We start from the raw sequence: 24386 nt of genomic DNA on the forward strand, positions 1-24386 counted from the left end.
TCGAATGGATGTATGTTTGGTAACTGTTTGGAGAATTAATTGTGTGCATGTAACTGATTCCCTAAATCATGGCCATCTATAACTAATCGCACAAGCTTCCTATCACACAAGACAGTCGCACAAGCCTGGTGCAACTGTTTAGAGCACACAGTACAACTATGATATGCATGAGCGCATAAGACTTGTGGAACGCACAAGACAGTGCCGATCGCACAAGCCTTGGGCCACACACAACCCACTTGGACTTCTATACAGATGGGCCTCAAAGCCCGAACGTCAATCGCACAAGATATCAGTAGTCGCACAAGGTTATTGGATCGCATAAGTTAATTTCTACTAACTGCTTGGGCCGGGTATATATGTTGGGTTACTTATGATTTTGGGCCGGGTGTTAATTAGATCGCACAACATGCTGTGGATCGCACAAGATTGTGCTGATCGCACAACATGTTGGGTTGGGTAGTGCTTGGGTTTCAACTGCCCACTCGCACAAGATGATTATTGGGCTTACATTGTTACCTCAGCCCAATACATCATGATCGCACAAGTTTGGTTATGTTAGGACTGCTAACTTGCATTGCGTGATTGCCATGATCAATACAAGTTCATAACTTGGTAGACTATGTGTAAACATACGTGCATTATTTGAAACCAAAACCTGACTTGTATGGTAACCATGTTAGGACGTGGTTGACCACTTATAACTCAAGTACCCTTTTCGTGTATCTGCCGAGCAAACCAAGGTGAGTTCACACTCTTACCAAGGCATTGGATTCCCGGCGGGTAGGGAATGGGATTGAAGGAATGGGATTGAACAAATACTTGTACTTACACTGTTACTAGACTATCTACAATCATCCTCGGATGTGAATGACCCATACGTAAAACCTATGTATTCTTGTACTCATCACTGTCCTCAGGTTGCGAAGGACACTTACGTAAAACCTACGTAAACTAATACTCACTACTGCCTCGGGTTGTGAAGAGCACTTACGTAAAACCTACGTAAACCCCCGCTTACCACTGTCCTCGGGTGAAGAAGGACGCTTACGTAAAACCTACGTAAACCTCGTACGTACTATTGTTCTCAGGATAAGAAGAACACTTATGATCATCTCTAGTCTAGTACACACACATGGGAAGCCCCCACTAAATGAACATACAATTGACTTAGTTACTAACGCATGGTGATGCAACGGACCTACTATTACGTACTTACCTACTGTGAACTCACTCAACTAGTTGTTGACCTTCTGTTACATGCCTTGCAGGACCATAGGTACTCATGGAGCTTGCACGGGAGGCGCGGTCATTGTGGGCACGGATTGAGGATATTATAAACACTTTTATGACATTTCAACTTAATACTTATGTTGGGTTTTTACATTATTGCTTCCGCTACACATTTGACTATGTTTGGTTTTGAAAACACCTTTCGTATTAATGAATGACTTTTTACTATTTACATATATGTTCAATATGATTGGTGGCTTGATCCTGGTCATGTCACGCCTCCCTGCGATGGTACTCCGCGTATGGATTTTGGGGGTGTGACAATCGGCTTCTTGTTCCTGAAGATTCTGAAGCCTTCACTTGAACATGTTTTGCATTAACTCCAATTTTGAGTCCATTTCTGTGTTCACACAAGTGGAATTATGCAATTCTTCCATGAAACCAAGCCCATACTTTGTCATGATGTTTTCAAGCCACTAGACTTCCTGCTCTCCGCTGTCGTATATAACGGTCACCATATCTGTTTCATCATCAAAACGCCATGATGTCATGACAGGATCCGGCTTAACATCTGCTTTGATTGGTCCGAATTTCCTTGTTAATGCTTTCATAAGCATATGTGTTTCATGGCATTTGTTGTCCAGAGCGATGCCAAGGGATAGGATACCCCTCTGTACCTCTTCTCCCATCTTCAAAATTGCCTTGATTGTCCTAACATACACCCTTCTTCTGTTGTCAAAACGCAGGACGAATCGCCTGATTGCCAGAGTGTATCTCCACCAAACGATTGTTGGCATTTTTGGCGTTTTGGTTAAATTGGCGTTCTTGGTTAAAGATGTTTTTGCAGAAATGGATAGATTGAAGTAATTATGGAAGCGATGTTTCTACGTCGTTTATATAATGATGTTTTTGGTGCGTAATTTAGTAGGGAATTTCTTCTAATAAATGTTAATAACTGAAATTCAGTTACTGTGTTGTTTCCTCTTCCTGTAATATCCAACGCGTTTTATCACTAATTTTTGGCTTTTTTTGTTTTTAATGGCATTTTATTTCTTTTGAATGGCGTGTTATCATTTGATGGCGTTTTGAATTTGAGCGGTAAAAGACCCTTTTACCCTTAATGAAGCGCGTCCCAAATAATAAAATTGATGTTATTTACGAAAACGCCACCGCGCAATCTAGTCCATGGATTGTTTTGATCTGACGATCCATAAGCGTTCTCTCCGTTCTCACACTTTCCACCGTTTTCTCTAAATCCTAACCCTATATATATATATATATATAGAAAAAGTGTATTGTACAATTGGCCTTAACGGACATTTCGTACACGATTAGAAATCGCACGTTATAAAAAAAGCGTGTGCATAAAATATGCAAATCGCATGTTGGGGGAGATGATGAAATCGCATGTGATGATGAAAAAACAATGTCGCATGTGCACGCTGAAAAACAATTGCGTACGCAATGTACATTAAGCCATTTTGTACGTTAACTGACCTCTCTCTCTCTCTATATATATATATATATATATATAGGGGTGGGGTAAAATAGGAACCACCTTTAGATGCAAGAACGTAGGAACCATTATCTACCCTAGATCTCTCATGTATGAGTGGTTGAGATTGAATTGTTTAAGTTTAATTTGTATTGTTGTGATTTTATTGATTAAAACAAAATAAATAATACAAGAAGGGTATTTTGAAAAATTTGACTTGTGTACTATTTATGTCAACTTGTCAAACTTACAATCAAACACCATAGACTACATCATTCTTCACGTCAACATTAATTACGTTTATCAATTGAAAAAAAGAACTAATTATAACATATGATTTTTTTATAAAAAATTACACTATATGTATATAAAGAAAACGTCTTCAATCTCTGATCTTGATATTCATTTTTTGTTCGTTATCCTCGTCATTTGAACGTAAAAGCCCCAACACCTACAAAAATCAAAGAAAAACACAACGTTTACATGCCACAAACGTTTAGCGGAGCTCGGGCCGGCGATCAGAGTCGTAAAAAAAACACTTTTTTATCGTGTGTAATAAAAAACATTTTTTTAGATTCGACACCGTGCGCGAATTTTTTTACATTCGACACCACGTGCGAAATTTTTTTTACATTAGACAACGTACAAGAAACAAATTTTCAAATGTATGTTAAAACTAAACATTTACGCGTGCCGTTTTTACATACGTTTGAAAAATAGATTTACGTGTGACCTTTAGAGGAGCTCGGACAGACGATCAGGGGCGTAAAAAACATTTTTTTTTCATTCGACACTGTGCGAAAAAAAAATATTTTACGTTCTACAACTTACGTAAAGCATTTTTCAAACGTACTTAAAAACTATTTTACGCCTTCCGTTTTTACATACGTTTGAAAAATATATTAATGCGTGACGTTTAGAAGAGCTCGGGTCGGCGATCAGGGGCGTAAAAAAACTTTTTTGCACACTTTGTCAAAACATTTTTTATTTATTTTTTACATAGTGGTGTTCTCATACTAAGTTCGTGTAAATGTTTACGCACGTTATCAAAACTTTTTAAAAAGTTGTAGTGCAAAGTCATCAAACGTTAACGAACGAATGAAATAAAAATTCAAATTCTCAATAAACATTTAAAAAAATATAGCTTGCATTTTATAAAGAACATTATATCAGAATTAGGGGAAAATAGAGCAAAAAGTAATAGATATCATTTTCGATAATTTTGTATTTTCTAATTAACATATAAGACAAATATAACTTGCATTTTATAAAGAACATTATGTCATAATTAGGGAAAATAGAGTAAAAAGAAATAGATATGATTTTCGATATTATTGTATTTTCTAAATTACGTAATACTTTTGGTGTTTGAATTTAAAAACTAAGATATTTTTCCCAATTTTAAATATAAAAAGTATAAAATAGATGAAATGAGAGAAATAATGATGATGTAATGTGTTTTAGAGATAAGAGAGAGGGATGTGACATTGAGAGAAAAAAACTAAAATACCCTTTTGAATTAATTTAATTACAAGTGATGTGTTTAAATTCTATTGGATGGGGGGAGTTCCCATGGTTCTCGCAACTGATAGTGGTTCTTGTTTGAACCGATCCCTATATACATAAATCTTACTTTGAACTATTTTGGATGAAAAAACTATATTTTCAAACCATAATATATATATATATATATATATATATATATATAGGTTTAGGATCCTGTAAAAAACATGAAACTTGTGAGAAGTATAAGAAAGAACGTACAAATGTCTTTATTTAATTTATTAGGATAAGGGTAATTAAGTAATTTAATAAAAAAACCTAATTAAAAACAAATTCAAAAACCCACATGCAGTGCACATGCAAGTTCCCCCGTCTTTTTTAAACGTCAATAACTTTTATACGTAACTTTTTTTTCAAAAAAATTTAAATCATAATAACGAGTGTTTAGTTATCTTTAATATAAGCACCATATTGCTATACTTGTATAGAGATAAAAATTCGTTTCAATCGGATGTTTTAGTCCATGCTGTTTTTTCTATGTAGTTTTAATTGTATAGTGATTCAAGGCGTTGTGTTTTACAGTAAAACACCATGGACGTATAGAAGATACCATAACATTGCAAATACCGTTTACATTCAATCTTTCAGTCTTGTTTTCTATGGTGTTTTATTTTAGTAATTCAAAACAGATTATGGTATCTTGTAAAATAAAACACCAAAGAAACAAGATTGAATGTAAATGGTATTTCCAATGTTATGGTGTCTTATATACATTCATGGAGTTTTACTGTAAACACAACGCCTTGAATCATTATACAATTAAACAACATAGACAAAACACCATGGACTAAAACATACGATCGAAACGTAAATTTTTTTCTCTATATAAGTATAGCAATATGGTACTCATATTAAAGATAAAAAACACTCGTTATTATGGTGTAATTTTTTATGAAAAAAAAGTTACATATAAAAAGTTATTGACGTTTAAAAAAGACGGGGGAAACTTGCATGTGAGTTTTTGAATTTATAAATGTTAAATTTACCTTTATACCCTTAATATAGAAAAATGAATTACTTTATGTCACACCCTGGCTTTGCGGAAGCGTGGTTAATTTGGTGTGACTTCTTAATACCATAGCTTAACCATAACAAAGCTATATGAATAAAAACCATGCAAGATCATCCAAACAACAACATTGTTTTAGCGGAACATACCCTAACAACATAAATATTGTTCAACAACGTAAACATCAACAAACACAAACACAGTTTAAGGACTGTGACTTGTCCAGGAAAGAGTCACATTCCCTAAACCCGGATGACCTCGTACTAGTGCAGCGGGAAAACGTGCCATATCGTGCCAGATCCTTTAATTCCCTGAAATACATGTAAGTTGAAAAATCAACAATAATGTTGAGCGAGTTCATGTGTAGTGAGTAAGTAAAACCTTTGTAAATTGTCTGTATGTATGAAAATTCCTAGTATGTAGCAGTAAGGAAAAAGAGATCAATTAATGTGTAGCTAATACATTAATAAGTGAAATGGCCTAGGAAGCACTCAAACCTGTAACGCGAATTTCATACCGGTCCTTCCGGCGGAACGACATAGTCACCACATGCAGCCACACGCTGGCTCATGCGTGGGGCTCGAAACACCCGATAAATCTATCACTCATGCCTCTCGGTCCTTATACAAGGATTAATGGTCTTACGATAATAGCCTACCCATTCACATGATCTAGGTAATAACCCTCCTTACGCTATCCATACCATGTAAAAAGTACTCGTAATCATAGTAACATGTATTTCACCCCCGCAGTTTAGAAAACTGAAAACAGTTAAGAGAAAAGGGGGACATGAACTCACAGTGGTGCGTCTCTACCAAGTATACCTCCAAATCAAGCAGCTGTGCGACGACCTACATGTACTAACTCTATTAGACGGGCAGCCGTGCTTTAGCTTTATGGTTTAATTCTTTGGGAAATAGTTAGACAACTATTTCGTGTTTACTTTCTGTATATACTTGGTAGTTATTTTCCTTCCCAAGGATGGGGGAATACATGTGCGTTCGTATATCTTTGAAATATATTATTAAGTCTCACTTAATATATATTTATTCCTAACTCCAAAATATAATTATTTTTCTCAAAAATATTATATTTTTATTTCACATAATTTTCCCAAAATAATACTTTAACAAAAATACGCGTTTATAAATATTTCCGTAAAATGCGTAAGTTACGTTTTAACGATCGAGTGGTAATAATAATTACCGGTGTAACTTATATATTTATCGTGAAAGCGTTCGTATTATTTTGGATTCGTTAACGTTCGATAATATTATTTTTACCCTAAAAATAATATTATATACTTCACAAAATAATCACAAATAATGTTGTGAAAATATATTTACTAAATATATATTTATCACGTTTAATTTTGTGAAAATCCTACCTCCGATATTTTGAAAATAAAGTCGTGGCGAAATTTATATATTTTGAAAACATGTCGAAAAGTATGTCTAACACTTGTAGTGAAAATAATTCTAAGTGTTAGGTTTTTGGAAAAATTTCGCCAGAGTTTCCTCTGTAACTGGAGGCGGCCACGCTTTCAAGCGTATCATTTTCTTTTACAAATCAATCCAACAATTTTCTTTTTAAATCAAAACAATATTCAATATATCAACAAACTAGTTAATATATATGTAAATTGCAAAGATTTCATGAACTTGTGATTTACTCAAAAATACGAAGTAAATCTCATTACTTTTAGCGGATCTTAATATAAATTAGTCCGGTTCCGTAAAAACCTTGCTTTTAAAGAAATTCCGTCTTCACAACTTCTCGTCATCTTTCACAAAAATAGTTACACACTTGTGTGTTCTAAAAATCATTTTAGTTATCATAAGATCCGACTTTAGAAAACATGATTTTCTTGACACTCGATCCTTTGAAAATACCACTTGTAGATACGTAGATCTGCTAGTTTTAAATACTATTTCACAAGTAAAAATGCTTTTACACAAGTTTATGATTCGTGTGTGATAGAGTTTCACCCTTTAACCCTTGCTTCATTCAAAACAATCTTATGTCATGATCCATGATCATGACCAACCCGGGTTAAATGATGATCCGAGCTACCACAACATAGATCGGGTCCAAATAACCACACAAATCAATTACTACAACATTTACACATCATATGAGCTTTTAACCATCATTTTAAGTGTTTTTAGTAGACTTTAATGCATCAACTTGTAAGATTTCGAGTTTTAGCCGTTACACATCATATTAACCACTTCAAAATAGTTCGAGAAGGTGTTTTAAGTAACATACCACTAGCTCGAGGCTAGGGAAGAATCTAAGCGCAAATAGGGTGGATAAAAGCAAGAGAATGATGTCCTTCGCCTTCCGTTTGCACCAAACCTCCTTATATGTGATCCTTAACACTTGTGTGATGTTGGAATGTGAAGAAGGAAGCCGAAAATATGATGGAGGTACAAGGGGATGTTCGGCCGAAGCCTTAGAGATAGAGAGAGGGTGGTTCTTGTGTTGAGTGGTGAGATAAGAATGTTCATAAGTGCAAATGAAGATACTTATAGGCAAAAATGGAAGTTATGAACCAATGGTTCTTGTGTCTCTAAGATATTATGCATATGCAAATAAAATATTCAAGATTGTACCAAGTATGTCCCCTAGATGGGGACAGTTTCTAAGGGGGGGGGGGGGGGTTCTCGGTTGGATTTCAACTAGCAGTTAGTTATAAAGTTAGGTTAATCTAGTTAGTTAAGTGATTAACCCGGTTAGTGGTGTCATGTTCCGGGTATAGTACGGTTGTTCGGTTGGATAGTGATCCGTTAAAGTGCTTAACAAAGCTTTTAAGTGTCGTTAATACCATTTCTAGTGACACAACTTATTCCTGACACCTTGGAAAGTGTCTAGTAATATTTTTCTCATGTTTTGGCACTTTATTAGTTAACCAAATGCTGAATTTTTGGTTAATGTGCTGAATTTTGTGCTTAGTGTACGTTTTAGGCACATCCGATCATTGTATCTTATTCCTAGAGACGCAGTTCTACAACCCTTGTATCCCTACACTCACTATGGGTGTAGTGAAATATTTCTGGCTCATACAGGCCTTAGAGGAAATATCTGCCTGGTGCTGGCTTTATCAGCATGTCCAATAGGTTATCCGTTCATAGTGCTACTGTGCTTTTATGCATCATGTTTGTCACTAGAGTTCAGCATGTAAATAATGTAGTGACGGTAATTAAAGTATGATGCAGGTATGTACAAGTATCAGAATTTAAGTAGCAGTTCATCAGTAATTTCAAGCAAGCACAGTAATTAAGCAGTAATTAATTATTAATTAAGTCGTACGGATACCTGGTTTAGTGAGGGTTGTCACATTCTCCCCCCGTTAGAAAAATTTCGTCCCGAAATTTTAAGTTCTGCTTGTAGAAGCAGGGTTCTTAGGAAATAAGTGGGGGTATTTCTCTTTCATCCGGTCCTCACATTCCCAGGTGTATTCAGGACCATGTCTGGCATTCCAACGAACCTTGACGAGCTTGACACTGCTCCGGCGGGTCTTGTTCACTTTCCAATCCGTAACCTCAACAGGTTCTTCAACGAAGTGGAGCGTGTCGTCAACATGAATTTCGTCGGTAGGAATGACAACGGTATCTTGCGTTGGACTCTTTCTCAAATTTGATACATGGAACGTATCGTGAACTCCATTCAGTTCGGCAGGTAGATCCAACTTGTATGCTACGGACCCAATTCTTTCCAGAATTCTGAACGGGCCAATATACCGCGGATTCAACTTCCCACGCTTCCCGAAGCGTGCCACACCCTTCCAGGGTGATACCTTCAACAAAACCATATCTCCTACCTCAAACTCCAGAGGTTTCCTTTTTCGATCCGCGTAGGCTTTCTGACGGTCACGAGCCGCACTGATGCGATCTCGGATCTGTGCAATTCTATCTGTGGTTTCCTGGACCACATCAGGACCAACCAACTGTCTATCACCTACGTCAAAGCGGTGATCTGCACTTGCGGCCATATAGGGCTTCAAATGGCGCGGCACCAATACTGGTGTGGTAGCTGTTGTTGTATGAAAATTCGACCAAAGGCAAATGCTTATCCCAGCTACCGCCCAAATCCATAACACACGCTCTCAGCATGTCTTCCAAAGTCTGTATCATCCGTTCGCTTTGGCCGTCGGTCTGCGGGTGAAACGCGGTGCTCATATTCAATTGCGAGCCAAAAGCTTCTTGGAAGGATTGCCAAATCCTTGATACGAACCTTCCGTCTCTATCAGAGATGATCGAGAGAGGTACACCATGACGTGTAACAATTTCTCTTCATGTAAATTTCGGCCAACTTGCTCGTGTTATCCTTTTCTCTGATAGGTAAGAAGTGCGCTGACTTCGTTAATCGATCCACTATCCCCAAATAGTGTCATGGCCTCTTGGCGTTCTGGGCAACTTTGTAATAAAATTCATGGAGATTTGTTCCCATTTCTGTGACAACTCGAAATTTAGAACCTTTCGTTGTAACTTACTTGTACGTTATGTGACTAGTTAAATTGATAACGTGAATCTTTTTATGTGATAAGTGCTTTGTTACGCGTGTATTGTATATATATATATGTGTGTACGTGTTATATGTGAACCGAGAACCCGACACGAAACAACGGACCCGACTCGAGACCAAGAGGTCTCGAGTGAATAGTGACCGAATAGGCCTTTGGGCCGAGAACCTTGTGGCCGGTTGGGCCATTGGGCCGTGAACCCCCACTCGAAACCCACTAAGGGTGCACACTCTTGGAACTTGACTATATATACCATACCTTAGTTAGTTTTTACCATTTGTTGAACATTACACCCACACACTCTCCTACTTTTCTCTCTAAGCCTTAAGCACACAAACCCACCTCCAAGACTCTCGGATCTAATCGGTTAGCACAAGAACTCTCGGGCTTGGAACTTCGGATCGACACACACACACACTTCATTAACCGGTTAGTGCTTTTAATGTTTATGGATTTATGTTAATCATGTTAAATGATAAAATGCATGAGATGATGTTTATTGTTAGTATTTCTTGATGATTATTGTTAGTTTATGTTATGTTTGTGTTTAAATGGATGCATGAATGAGATGAAGTTTTATGTATGTTAACAAGTTATAGTGTTGGAATGTGTTGCTAAAGAACTCATGACATCTTGTGTTAAATAGAGTTAAACTACTAGATCTTGATGATACATGAAATCGGATTTGCATTTCTCATGAAATCGGACATATATAAAAACCGAGTTGTGTGTTATGTTTAGTGTTTTGATGCTTGTTCATAGTTTTGTTTGAATAAAGGTTGAATACTTGATGAATATGTGTTTGAACATAGGAAGAACACTTTGAATGAATGTTGAGGATTGAAAACCCTTGTGATTTTGATCCATCTTTGACTAATGGCCTGATTAGGAAAAATGTTAGTGGATTTCTATTGGTTGTTTCCTGATTTGGGCCTGATTATATTGTACCATTAATCTGACTATCTGCATCAGCACCTGAACGTGGAAAATGACAGCTTACCGACTCGCAATCACCTGGTTGCGACTCGCAACCACAGCGTGATGACTCGAGACCACGCGGTTGCGACTCGCAACCATAACAGGACAAGCCGAGACCGCAGGTTACGAGTCCGGTTGCGACTCGAGACCTTAGCATGATGAACCGAGACTACGGTTGCGACACCGGTTGCGACTCGCAACCATCCATGATCAACACACAGCATGACTCGAGACCATGCTTGCGAGTCCGGTTGCGACTCGAGACCACACTTTTTGGGCCTTAGTTAATGGGCCAGACTGATGGGCTTCTGTGTTAACTGCTTTTACGTGTTTGGGCCTAAGTAGTTGGGCTGAACTTGTGAACCGTATGTGCTACGGTTGACTGTTAACTGTTACTGCTAAACGTGCTTGCCAAACGTGTTGAACATTTGTGCACTACTTGGTTCGAATCTGATTATACGTGATATCCGTGTTAGGACGTTATTGACTACTTGCGACTTGATTGACTTTCTGTGTTTGACTGCCGAGCAAACCAAGGTGAGTTCACACCCTTTACAAAGCATGGGATTCCCTGGGTTGGGAATGGGATTCAGGAACATGGGTTCCTCGTCTACCATTGGGTAGGACGTCAGTGGTTCAGGAATGTGATTCCTCGTCCGGATGGACGGATAAACGTACTAGACTAAAACTCTATCACGAAGTCCCTCCTTTTTGTATCGACTAATCGCCGGGCCAATGGCGAGCGGGTCATTAGTTAGATAGCGCTATTTAGGTCTGACAAGCCTCACACCGTGCCGCAGAGGACGGGCGTGAACTAATGGATCTGGGGCACGTCAATGATGATAGACATTGATGTTTTCAGGGCACATAAACATGACTACAGTCAGCAATCGATACGGTAACGAGTCTAGTATACACATGGGGTAGCCCCCACGGCCGAAATGCCTGATAACTATATGGGGTAGCCCCCACGGCCGGAGTGCCGGAGTAACTGGGAACGAACTGGTCACGTTTTTAAAACTATGGGGTAACCCCCACGGCTGGATGCCAGATAAAGTAAACTGTTTTCGAAACAACTAAAACGAACGCCCACCCGTGAACTCACTCAACTAGTTGTTGACTCGTTACTACATGCTTTGCAGGACCATAGGTACTTAGCTGGAGCTTGCATGGAGGAGGATCGTTGTGGGACATGGATTGCTACAAGGCCATGATAAACTTGAAACTTTTGGAACTTATGTTATAACTTTAAACTTATGCTTCCGCTTGCAACTTAAACTTGTTTGTTTTGAAACACCAATCGTGATGGTTAAACTTTTATAACTATTTATATGCTTGTTCAGTATGATTGGTGGCTGGATCCTGGTCAGTCACGCCTCCAAGCGGTAGTACTCCGCAGGTGGGATTTTGGGGGTGTGACAGATTGGTATCAGAGCCATTGGTTATAGTGAACTTGGTTTTAATAAAGGAGAAACGTTTTTGTTAAAACCAGACTATAACCGGTTTAGTGCTCAACGGTCCACAACGACACTTCGCTCCTCATGCAAGGCTCGACGTTCTAGGTAATATAATGTATGTATATGGCCTACTTGTTAGTTGCGTAGTACATTGCTCATGGTATGCTTGACTAGTATAACTACTGTTGTTTGAACACATGCGTACTTACTCTGTCCTACTGTCGTGCTTTCGCGAACCTCTCTCACACGTATTGCTTTTATTATGAAGAACCATGTCTGGACGCGTTAACATGACACAAGCCCAGTTGACGGCTTTGATCAACGAGCGAATTGACGCAGCGCTCGCAGCTGCACGCGCAGGAGGTATATCCTGCAGTCCGAAATTGTTCTAGGATCGTTTGGATCCTACTCTCGTGAACCAACCTTTGTGTTAAACTCTGTCTTTTCTTTCACCTACCTTAGGTCAGTATGCTCAGGCACCGGTGTGCACTTTTAAGACCTTTATGGACTGTCGACCCACAACTTTTAGCGGCACTGAAGGAGCAGTAGGTCTCCTACACTGGTTTGAGAAACTGGAGTCTGTGTTCGAAATGTGCGAATGCCCTGAAGCGCGCAGGGTGAAGTATGCTACTGGTACTCTCGAGGGTTTGGCTCTCACGTGGTGGAATGCTCAAGTGCAGATGTTAGGGTTGGTTGCTGCCAACGCCACCCCATGGGAAAACTTCAAGGAAATGATCAGGGAGGAATACTGCAGTCGTGACGACATTCACAAACTGGAAGATGAGTTCTACAATCTTAAGATGTCGGGGTCGGAGATTGAGGCATACACTAAGAGATCGCATGAGCTTGCTTTGTTGTGTCCTACTATGGTGGACCCTCCATATAAGCGAATTGAACTCTATCTCAAGGGCTTGGTGCCAGAAATCCAAAGTCATGTGACTTCAGCGAGGCTGACTACTATCCAGCAGGTTGTACAGTTGGCTCACCGTCTCACCGACCAAGCGGTGGAGCAGAACAAGTTACCGAAGCGAATAGGTGCTGCAACTACTTCTGGTGCTTCTAGTGGGGATAAACGGAAATGGGATGGAACTTCAAGCAGGGGTTCAACTTCAGTGCAAACTCAGTCTCAGCAGAGAAAGACGGACGATCACAAGAGCCCCAGTCAGCAGTCGTCTGGTGGTCAAAGTCACGGTGGATACAAGGGGAATCACCCCAAGTGCAATCGTTGTAGCCTACACCACAGTGGGCCATGCACCAGGGGCAACTGTCATCGATGCAACAAGCCTGGTCATGTTGCAAAGGATTGCAGAAGCGCATACCCCGTCAACCAGAATCGTCAGCAACCTCAGCAGAATCAGCGACAGCAGCAGGGTAACAACAAAGGGTGCTTTCAGTGTGGAGCTGAAGGTCATTTCAAGAAAGATTGTCCCCAACTGAACCAGAACAACAACAACAACCAGGGGAATGGTAACAATGGAAACAACAACAATGGTGCTAGGGGGCGTGTGTTCGTGATTGGTCAAGGTGAAGCAAGGAATGATCCCAACGTGGTGACGGGTAAGTTCCTTCTCGACGACTTTTATGTTACAGTCTTATTTGATTCGGGTGCCGATACTAGTTATGTGTCACTAGAAGTTAGTAAGATGCTTAAGCGTATTCCTACACCCCTGAGCGACAAGCACACTGTAGAGCTAGCTAATGGTAAGAGTTTGGAAGCCTCTCACGTAGTCAAGGGTTGCCAGCTTATTCTCGCTAACCAGACCTTCTCTATCGATCTTATTCCTATTGTCTTGGGTAGTTTCGACGTTGTCATTGGGATGGATTGGTTATCCCAACACCGAGCAGAGATTCTTTGCAACGAAAAGATCGTTCGTGTTCCTGGTTTAGGTAGTGAACCTCTCATGATTCGTGGCGACAAGAGAAGTGCTGTTGAGAACATCATCTCTCTTCTTAAGGCCCAGAAATGCTTACGAAAGGGCCACACTGCGATTTTGGCTCTAGTTACTGATACCACAGAGAAGGAGAAGAAGTTAGAAGATTTTCCCGTTGTACGCGACTATCCTGAGGTATTCCCTGAGGAATTACCTGGTCTTCCGCCCCATCGCCAAGTCGAGTTTCAGATTGATCTAGCTCCTGGAGCCGCGCCTGTAGCCCGTGCACCTTATCGTTTAGCGCCATCAGAGTTGGAAGAACTCTCCACGCAACTACAAGAACTCTTGGATAAGGGTTTTATTCGTCCTAGCTCATCGCCTTGGGGAGCTCCAGTGTTATTTGTGAAGAAGAAGGACGGTACCTTCAGAATGTGTATCGACTATCGCGAACTCAACAAGGTGACTGTGAAGAATCGTTATCCTCTACCGCGCATTGACGACTTGTTCGACCAGTTGCAGGGGTCGAGCTACTACTCAAAGATCGATCTGAGATCGGGATATCACCAGCTGAGAGTTCGAGAAGAGGATGTTTCCAAGACGGCCTTTAGAACTCGATATGGGCACTATGAGTTTCTGGTCATGCCGTTTGGGTTGACGAACGCACCGGCAGTTTTTATGGATTTGATGAATCGGGTGTGCAAACCGTACCTGGATAAGTTTGTTATAGTCTTTATCGACGACATCCTGATCTATTCTAAGAGCAAAGAAGAGCACGAACAACATCTACGACTTATTTTGGAACTCCTTCGGAAGGAACAGCTTTACGCAAAATTCTCGAAATGCGACTTCTGGCTTCGTGAAGTCCATTTCCTAGGGCATGTGGTGAACAAGGATGGGATTCACGTTGATCCATCCAAAGTGGAATCTATTAAGAACTGGCCTGCGCCTCGTACACCAAAGGAGATTCGCCAATTCTTGGGATTGGCAGGTTACTACAGGAGATTCATTAAGGATTTTTCTAAGATCGCGCAGCCTCTCACCTTACTAACGCAGAAAGGCGTTGTTTATCATTGGGGAAATGCACAAGAGTTAGCTTTTCAACATCTAAAGGATAGACTTTGTAGTGCACCTATCCTTTCACTGCCAGAGGGCACAGATGATTTTGTGGTTTACTGTGATGCATCAATTCAAGGTCTTGGTTGTGTATTGATGCAACGAGATAAAGTCATAGCTTACGCCTCACGACAACTTAAAGTTCACGAGAAGAACTACACGACACATGATTTAGAGCTGGGAGCTGTTGTTTTCGCACTTAAACTATGGCGGCATTACCTGTACGGAACCAAGTGCGCCATCTACACCGACCACAGAAGTTTAGAACACATATTCAAGCAGAAGGAACTGAATATGCGGCAACGACGATGGGTCGAACTGCTGAATGATTACGAGTGCTCTATCAGGTATCACCCGGGCAAGGCCAATGTTGTGGCAGACGCCCTCAGTCGAAAGGACACTACGCCTAAGCGTGTAAGAGCTTTACAACTCACGATCCATTCTAGTCTACCTTCGCAGATACGAGCTGCTCAGATAGAAGCACTGAAACCAGAAAACATTAGAGCCGAAGCCCTACGCGGGTCAAGGCAACGCTTAGAACAGAAGGAAGACGGTGCTTATTATGTAACAGGACGCATTTGGGTCCCACTCTATGGCGATTTACGAGAACTTGTGATGGATGAAGCGCACAAATCTCGCTACTCGGTACACCCTGGTTCGGACAAGATGTACCACGATATTAAAACCACGTATTGGTGGCCTAGCATGAAGGCCCACATAGCAACGTATGTCAGCAAGTGTTTGACTTGTGCGCGAGTCAAGACGGAATATCAGAAACCCTCAGGCCTACTTCAGCAACCAGAGATACCACAATGGAAATGGGAGCAAATTTCCATGGATTTCGTTACTGGCCTACCTAGATCACAGCGCGGAAACGATACTATCTGGGTGATCGTGGATCGACTCACGAAATCCGCACACTTTTTGGCAATCAAGGAAACGGATAAGTTCTCCACTCTAGCGGAGATATACCTCAAGGAAGTTGTTTCGAGGCACGGGGTGCCCACTTCTATCATCTCTGATCGAGATGCACGTTTTACTTCGGAACTGTGGCAGGCAATGCACAAGTCTTTTGGCTCACGTTTAGATATGAGCACAGCATATCACCCACAGACGGACGGGCAGTCCGAGCGTACTATTCAAACCTTAGAAGACATGCTTCGCGCTTGTGTAATCGACTTTGGCAACAGCTGGGAAAGACATTTGCCACTCGTGGAATTCTCGTATAATAACAGCTACCACACCAGCATTAAAGCTGCTCCGTTTGAGGCATTGTACGGACGTAAATGCCGGTCACCCCTCTGTTGGGCAGAGGTGGGGGATAGTCAGATCACTGGTCCAGAACATGTAGTAGACACTACTGAGCAGATTGCTCAAATACGACAACGCATGGCGGCCGCTCGTGACCGCCAGAAGGCATACGCCGATAAGGGCAGGAAACCACTTGAGCTCCAGGTTGGGGAGCGGGTATTACTCAAAGTTTCACCCTGGAAGGGTGTGGTTCGTTTTGGTAAACGCAGCAAACTCAACCCACGATACGTTGGACCTTTCGAAATCCTTGAGAAAATAGGCAAGGTGGCTTACAGACTGAAATTACCAGCAGAACTCGGTGCAGTTCACAACGTTTTCCATGTGTCGAATCTGAAGAAGTGTCTGTCAGATGAGACGCACGTAGTTCCTCTGAAGGAACTCACGATCGACGAACAGTTGAAATTCGTCGAAGAACCTGTCGAGATCACGGACCGGGATGTTAAGGTCCTCAAGAGCACTAGAATACCTCTCGTTCGAGTTCGTTGGAACTCACGTCGCGGTCCAGAGTTCACCTGGGAGCGCGAAGATCGGATGAAACAAAAGTATCCCCAACTGTTTGAGAACAGTACAAACGCTACTGAGGCTGAAGCTACGGAATTTCGGGACGAAATTCCAGATCAACGGGGGGTGGATGTGACACCCCAGGAAAACCGGGAAAACCTTGCAACTTGACTAGCTTCCTCAGTGAGTGCCATCAAATTTCGGGACGAAATTTCTTTCAACTTGGGGATGATGTGACAACTCGAAATTTAGAACCTTTCGTTGTAACTTACTTGTACGTTATGTGACTAGTTAAATTGATAACGTGAATCTTTTTATGTGATAAGTGCTTTGTTACGCGTGTATTGTATATATATATATGTGTGTACGTGTTATATGTGAACCGAGAACCCGACACGAAACAACGGACCCGACTCGAGACCAAGAGGTCTCGAGTGAATAGTGACCGAATAGGCCTTTGGGCCGAGAACCTTGTGGCCGGTTGGGCCATTGGGCCGTGAACCCCCACTCGAAACCCACTAAGGGTGCACACTCTTGGAACTTGACTATATATACCATACCTTAGTTAGTTTTTACCATTTGTTGAACATTACACCCACACACTCTCCTACTTTTCTCTCTAAGCCTTAAGCACACAAACCCACCTCCAAGACTCTCGGATCTAATCGGTTAGCACAAGAACTCTCGGGCTTGGAACTTCGGATCGACACACACACACACTTCATTAACCGGTTAGTGCTTTTAATGTTTATGGATTTATGTTAATCATGTTAAATGATAAAATGCATGAGATGATGTTTATTGTTAGTATTTCTTGATGATTATTGTTAGTTTATGTTATGTTTGTGTTTAAATGGATGCATGAATGAGATGAAGTTTTATGTATGTTAACAAGTTATAGTGTTGGAATGTGTTGCTAAAGAACTCATGACATCTTGTGTTAAATAGAGTTAAACTACTAGATCTTGATGATACATGAAATCGGATTTGCATTTCTCATGAAATCGGACATATATAAAAACCGAGTTGTGTGTTATGTTTAGTGTTTTGATGCTTGTTCATAGTTTTGTTTGAATAAAGGTTGAATACTTGATGAATATGTGTTTGAACATAGGAAGAACACTTTGAATGAATGTTGAGGATTGAAAACCCTTGTGATTTTGATCCATCTTTGACTAATGGCCTGATTAGGAAAAATGTTAGTGGATTTCTATTGGTTGTTTCCTGATTTGGGCCTGATTATATTGTACCATTAATCTGACTATCTGCATCAGCACCTGAACGTGGAAAATGACAGCTTACCGACTCGCAATCACCTGGTTGCGACTCGCAACCACAGCGTGATGACTCGAGACCACGCGGTTGCGACTCGCAACCATAACAGGACAAGCCGAGACCGCAGGTTACGAGTCCGGTTGCGACTCGAGACCTTAGCATGATGAACCGAGACTACGGTTGCGACACCGGTTGCGACTCGCAACCATCCATGATCAACACACAGCATGACTCGAGACCATGCTTGCGAGTCCGGTTGCGACTCGAGACCACACTTTTTGGGCCTTAGTTAATGGGCCAGACTGATGGGCTTCTGTGTTAACTGCTTTTACGTGTTTGGGCCTAAGTAGTTGGGCTGAACTTGTGAACCGTATGTGCTACGGTTGACTGTTAACTGTTACTGCTAAACGTGCTTGCCAAACGTGTTGAACATTTGTGCACTACTTGGTTCGAATCTGATTATACGTGATATCCGTGTTAGGACGTTATTGACTACTTGCGACTTGATTGACTTTCTGTGTTTGACTGCCGAGCAAACCAAGGTGAGTTCACACCCTTTACAAAGCATGGGATTCCCTGGGTTGGGAATGGGATTCAGGAACATGGGTTCCTCGTCTACCATTGGGTAGGACGTCAGTGGTTCAGGAATGTGATTCCTCGTCCGGATGGACGGATAAACGTACTAGACTAAAACTCTATCACGAAGTCCCTCCTTTTTGTATCGACTAATCGCCGGGCCAATGGCGAGCGGGTCATTAGTTAGATAGCGCTATTTAGGTCTGACAAGCCTCACACCGTGCCGCAGAGGACGGGCGTGAACTAATGGATCTGGGGCACGTCAATGATGATAGACATTGATGTTTTCAGGGCACATAAACATGACTACAGTCAGCAATCGATACGGTAACGAGTCTAGTATACACATGGGGTAGCCCCCACGGCCGAAATGCCTGATAACTATATGGGGTAGCCCCCACGGCCGGAGTGCCGGAGTAACTGGGAACGAACTGGTCACGTTTTTAAAACTATGGGGTAACCCCCACGGCTGGATGCCAGATAAAGTAAACTGTTTTCGAAACAACTAAAACGAACGCCCACCCGTGAACTCACTCAACTAGTTGTTGACTCGTTACTACATGCTTTGCAGGACCATAGGTACTTAGCTGGAGCTTGCATGGAGGAGGATCGTTGTGGGACATGGATTGCTACAAGGCCATGATAAACTTGAAACTTTTGGAACTTATGTTATAACTTTAAACTTATGCTTCCGCTTGCAACTTAAACTTGTTTGTTTTGAAACACCAATCGTGATGGTTAAACTTTTATAACTATTTATATGCTTGTTCAGTATGATTGGTGGCTGGATCCTGGTCAGTCACGCCTCCAAGCGGTAGTACTCCGCAGGTGGGATTTTGGGGGTGTGACAATTTCCATTTGGGAATCTCTGGTTGTTGCAGGAGTCCCGAAGGCTTCTGGTATTTCGCCTTAACCTTAGCGCATGTTAAACACTTACTCACGTAAACAGCCACATCGCCTTTCATCCTAGGCCACCAATAATAATCCTTAAGATCTTGGTACATCTTATCCGCTCCCGGATGGATAGAGTACCGCGATTTGTGAGCTTCATCAAAAATAACCTTCCTTAAATTACCAAACAGAGGAACCCAAATCCTTTTCTCAAAACATAACGTTCCTTCCTCGTTTGGTACCAATAACTTCTCCATCCCACGGAGATATTCTTTCTCAAGGTTTCCTTTCTTGAGAGCTTCTTTCTGCGCGGCACGAATGCGCAAGGAAAGATCGGTCTGAATAATCATCTCCAAAGCCCTAACCCTTATAGGCTTGATCCTCTCTTTTCGAATTAGGGCATCGGCGACCACATTCGCCTTCCCTGGATGATATTTTATCTCGCAGTCGTAATCATTCAACAGCTCAACCCATCGTCTTTGTCTCATATTCAACTCCTTCTGGTTGAATATGTGCTGGAGGCTTTTGTGATCTGTGAAGATTGTACACTTTGTACCATAAAGGTAGTGTCTCCAGATCTTTAAAGCAAAAATTACTGCGCCAAGCTCCAAGTCATGTGTGGTATAGTTCTTTTCGTGCACTTTCAGCTGGCGTGACGCGTAAGCAATAACCTTTTGGCGTTGCATCAACATGCAACCCAATCCTTGACGTGAGGCGTCACAGTATACCACAAAATCATCTGTATCTTCCGGTAGTGCTAAGATTGGCGCGTTGCAGAGCTTATCCTTCAATATCTGGAACGCTTCTTCTTGTTTGATTCCCCAATCAAACTTCTTATCTTTCTGCGTGAGGAGCGTCAATGGTTGAGCGATCTTTGAAAAATTCTCAATGAATCTTCGGTAATAGCCAGCCAAACCCAAGAATTGCCGAATCTCGGTTGGCGTCTTTGGCGTTTCCCAATTCTTGATCGCTTCGATCTTGGTGGGATCCACGTGGATTCCATCTCCATTTACCACGTACCCAAGGAATTGTACTTCTCGTAGCCAAAACTCGCACTTAGAGAACTTGGCATACAGCTGTTCCTTCTTCAGCAATTCCAAAATGGCTCTTAAATGCTGTTCGTGCTCGGCCTTCGTCTTTGAATAAATCAAGATATCATCGATGAACACTATCACGAACTTACCCAAACACGGCTTGCAAACTCTATTCATCAAATCCATGAACACTGCAGGTGCGTTTGTCAACCCAAACGGCATGACTAGAAACTCGTAGTGTCCATATCGAGTTCTGAAGGCTGTCTTCGGGATACTCTCCTCTTGTATCCTTAACTGATGGTATCCAGATCGAAGGTCGATCTTAGAGTAAAAGCTTGAACCTTGCAGTTGGTCAAACGGATCATCAATCCTCGGTAGAGGGTATCTATTCTTGATCGTCAGCTTGCTCAACCCCCGGTAGTCAGTACACATACGGAGACTACCGTCCTTCTTCTTGACAAACAAAACTGGAGCTCCCCAAGGCGAGAAGCTTGGTTGGATAAATCCCTTGTCTAACAACTCTTGAAGTTGTGTCGACAGTTCATGCATCTCAGACGGAGCAAGTCTATAGGGTGCCTTAGCCACAGGCGCGGCGCCTGGAACTAAGTCAATGCGGAACTCTACTTGCCTCTGAGGCGGCAGTCCAGGCAAGTCTTCTGGGAAGACTTCTGGGTATTCCCTCACGACAGGGATGTCTTTGATCCTCGGCTCAGCAGCCTTCTTATCCACAATATGTGCCAGGAAGGCAGCACATCCCTTCTGCAAACACTTTCACGCTTTCAGGCAGCTGATAATTCTTAACGGCGTATCACGCTTCTCTCCGTGAACCACAATTGTCTCACCATCCTCAGTTGGGATACGAACTGACTTTTCGTGACAAACTATCTCAGCCTTGTTGCCTGATAACCAATCCATTCCTACCACCACGTCGAAGCTTCCCAACTGGACGGGTAGTAGATCCAAAACAAACTCACGCTCTCCCAATTTGATCACACAACCTCTGATAACTTCGTTGGCTTCTACTATCTTTCCATTAGCCAATTCAATTGAGTACGGAATATCTAACTTACTAGCGGCTAACCCAAGCATATTCTTAAACTCTAATGATACGAAGCTATAATCGGCACCAGTATCAAATAAAACGGATGCATAGCGTTGAGTAATATGGGACGTACCGATATCCATGCTTGGATTCCTGGCGTGCTTCCTTAGCCCGGTGTTAGGCATCTTTCCCATAATTTTGTCTAATCTCCTTTGGGCAATCTTTCCTATAGTGCCGCATATCCCCGCAGTTGTAACATCCCTTATTTTTTCCTTTTCCTTTCTTTCCACGCTTCGTCTCACGCCAACACGTTTCCTTGTTGTGTCCCACTTTGCCACAGTTGTCACACTTCCCATTTTTACATCGCCCGGTATGATGACGTCGGCACCTGTCGCATTTAGGTAGCTTACCCATGTACTCTTTTCTCTTTTTGGCCTTGTTGTTGCTACTCGACTGGGTACCCTGTTTGAAATTCGCCAACTTTCTCTTGTTGTCCCCAGATGACTCTACATGAGTCTCCTTCTTCTCCTCAGAGGTTGAAAATTTGTTCATCCTGATTGCCTCTTCAGTCAAGGCTACACTTAGATTGATGGCCTCAGTGATCGTTGCAGGCTTTGATGTCGTCACCATGCTCATGATTTGGAGTGCCAATCCCCAAATGAAACGCTCAATTCTCTTAAACTCCGGATCTACCATGTAAGGAACAATACGCGACAAAACTTGGAACTTCTCCACATACTCAGCTATTTTTGGACCTTCCATCTTTAAGTTCCAGAACTCAGTCTCCACCTTCTGGCTTTCTGTTCTCGAACAGTACTTTTTATACATTAGCTCTTTTAGCTCGTCCCATGATAAAGCATACGCAACAGCCTCGCCCATTGTCTGAACCTGTAGTTTTCACCATGACAGAGCCCCATCTCAGAACAGCCCGGAAATGTACGTGACTTGATCCTCTGGGGCGCATTTGCTCGCACGCAAAACAGTGTCCGTCTTCTCAACCCAGCGCACGAAGGCTACGGCACCCCCAGTGCCGTCGAAATGTAGGGGCTGGCAGCCTAAGAACTGCTTATAGGTGCAGCCGTTGGGTGGTTTGTTTCCGGGGCGAAAGGCCTCGTACTGTGCGATGAACTGTAAGAGGCGTTCTTGAAATTCCGCCTCTGTCGTCGGCAAAGGGTTGTTGGTATCGGTGTTCCCTCGAGTCGACATCTTCCTAGAAGGAAGTCGGTTAGGTCGGGTCTTAGTAAGGACACGAGCACATAAGTCTCTGTTTAACGAATAAGACCTCAGAGGTATATTACATCTACGTAAATACGCAGTTGTTTAACAATTAATCACATATCATCACGGTTATAGCACAGCTTGCAAATAGGAACGTAGCAAGTAAACATGTGGTATTATAGTTATAGCACAGTTGTGTAAATCATCAACGTGCTTAGCGAGAGCATAGCGACGATATTTTTCGTCAGTCATTAGTCATAAGTATTGTCGCATGTTTAAAGATGATCGGGCTTTCATTATCCTCCGGCCACAATCACTGTGTCTTACCAAAATGCATCACATCAGAAGGGACATAGGGTTACCCTACCCTTGTCCAACAAGTATATCGGTGCATCACAATTACGTGGTCAGAAGTGATCCTCAAAAGTCTCTGAAATCCCCGCTTATCATTAGCATCTTTTCCCAAGAGTAATGCAATCCGCTTAATCCAGAAAGCAACTATACTGGTGACTGAGGTGGGGGAGGAAAGAAAAGTATACTGTTAACATGCGTGAGTCATTTGTTCTATCGCTTGTTAGTTCAGACATGAACATCAGAATCCCGGGAATGGTGAAAGAACAAAGGTCAAGAGCACAAGGGAGTCTTGATGTATGCAGCGGATCAAAGCATGTTGGTGGAGGACGTGGTGTTTTACTTAAAGTCTTCAGACAATATGCTGTCTTGTGATGTAGACACTTAACTCATGTCTTCGGTTATGTAATGTTTTGTATTTGAAGTTGCCCTTTGTGGTGTCAGCTCAAGCTTCAACGTTCTGTGACTCATATCCTCAACTGCAGTTGATGTTATAGGAGCAACTTATCCTGTGTGTGTGTTTCATAATGCGAGGAATGGTAAGGATTTATAGCTAGCATAGTGCGTTTATAGGGACCATCAAATCGGCTTATCGAACGTTGTAGAGAAGAATGTAGCAAGCGGTGCGGTCAGTTGGGGGGGTTATTTCCAGTAGTGCCATCGCTGTGCTTAGAGCGGAGTGCTTCATGTCATGCAATTGCCTGTGAGTTGCATTTTCACAGCTCGGCTTCTATCCTTGGCAACATACTGGTGTTTGTGTCACGCCTGGGTGGCATTCTCTTCTGCCGAAATGGCATGAAGTGGGTTAGACAACTTTCCAATTGTCTATGAGATACATAGCACCATAAGCCATCATGTACTCACTTAATTTACACGTAAATATACTCAATGTATGGGTGGGGAAATAAATTTCTGAGCCTTCACATAGGCTTGCCAATTTGGC

The sequence above is a fragment of the Helianthus annuus genome, chromosome 15 (assembly GCF_002127325.2).
Source record: "Helianthus annuus cultivar XRQ/B chromosome 15, HanXRQr2.0-SUNRISE, whole genome shotgun sequence".
NCBI lineage: Eukaryota > Viridiplantae > Streptophyta > Magnoliopsida > Asterales > Asteraceae > Helianthus > Helianthus annuus.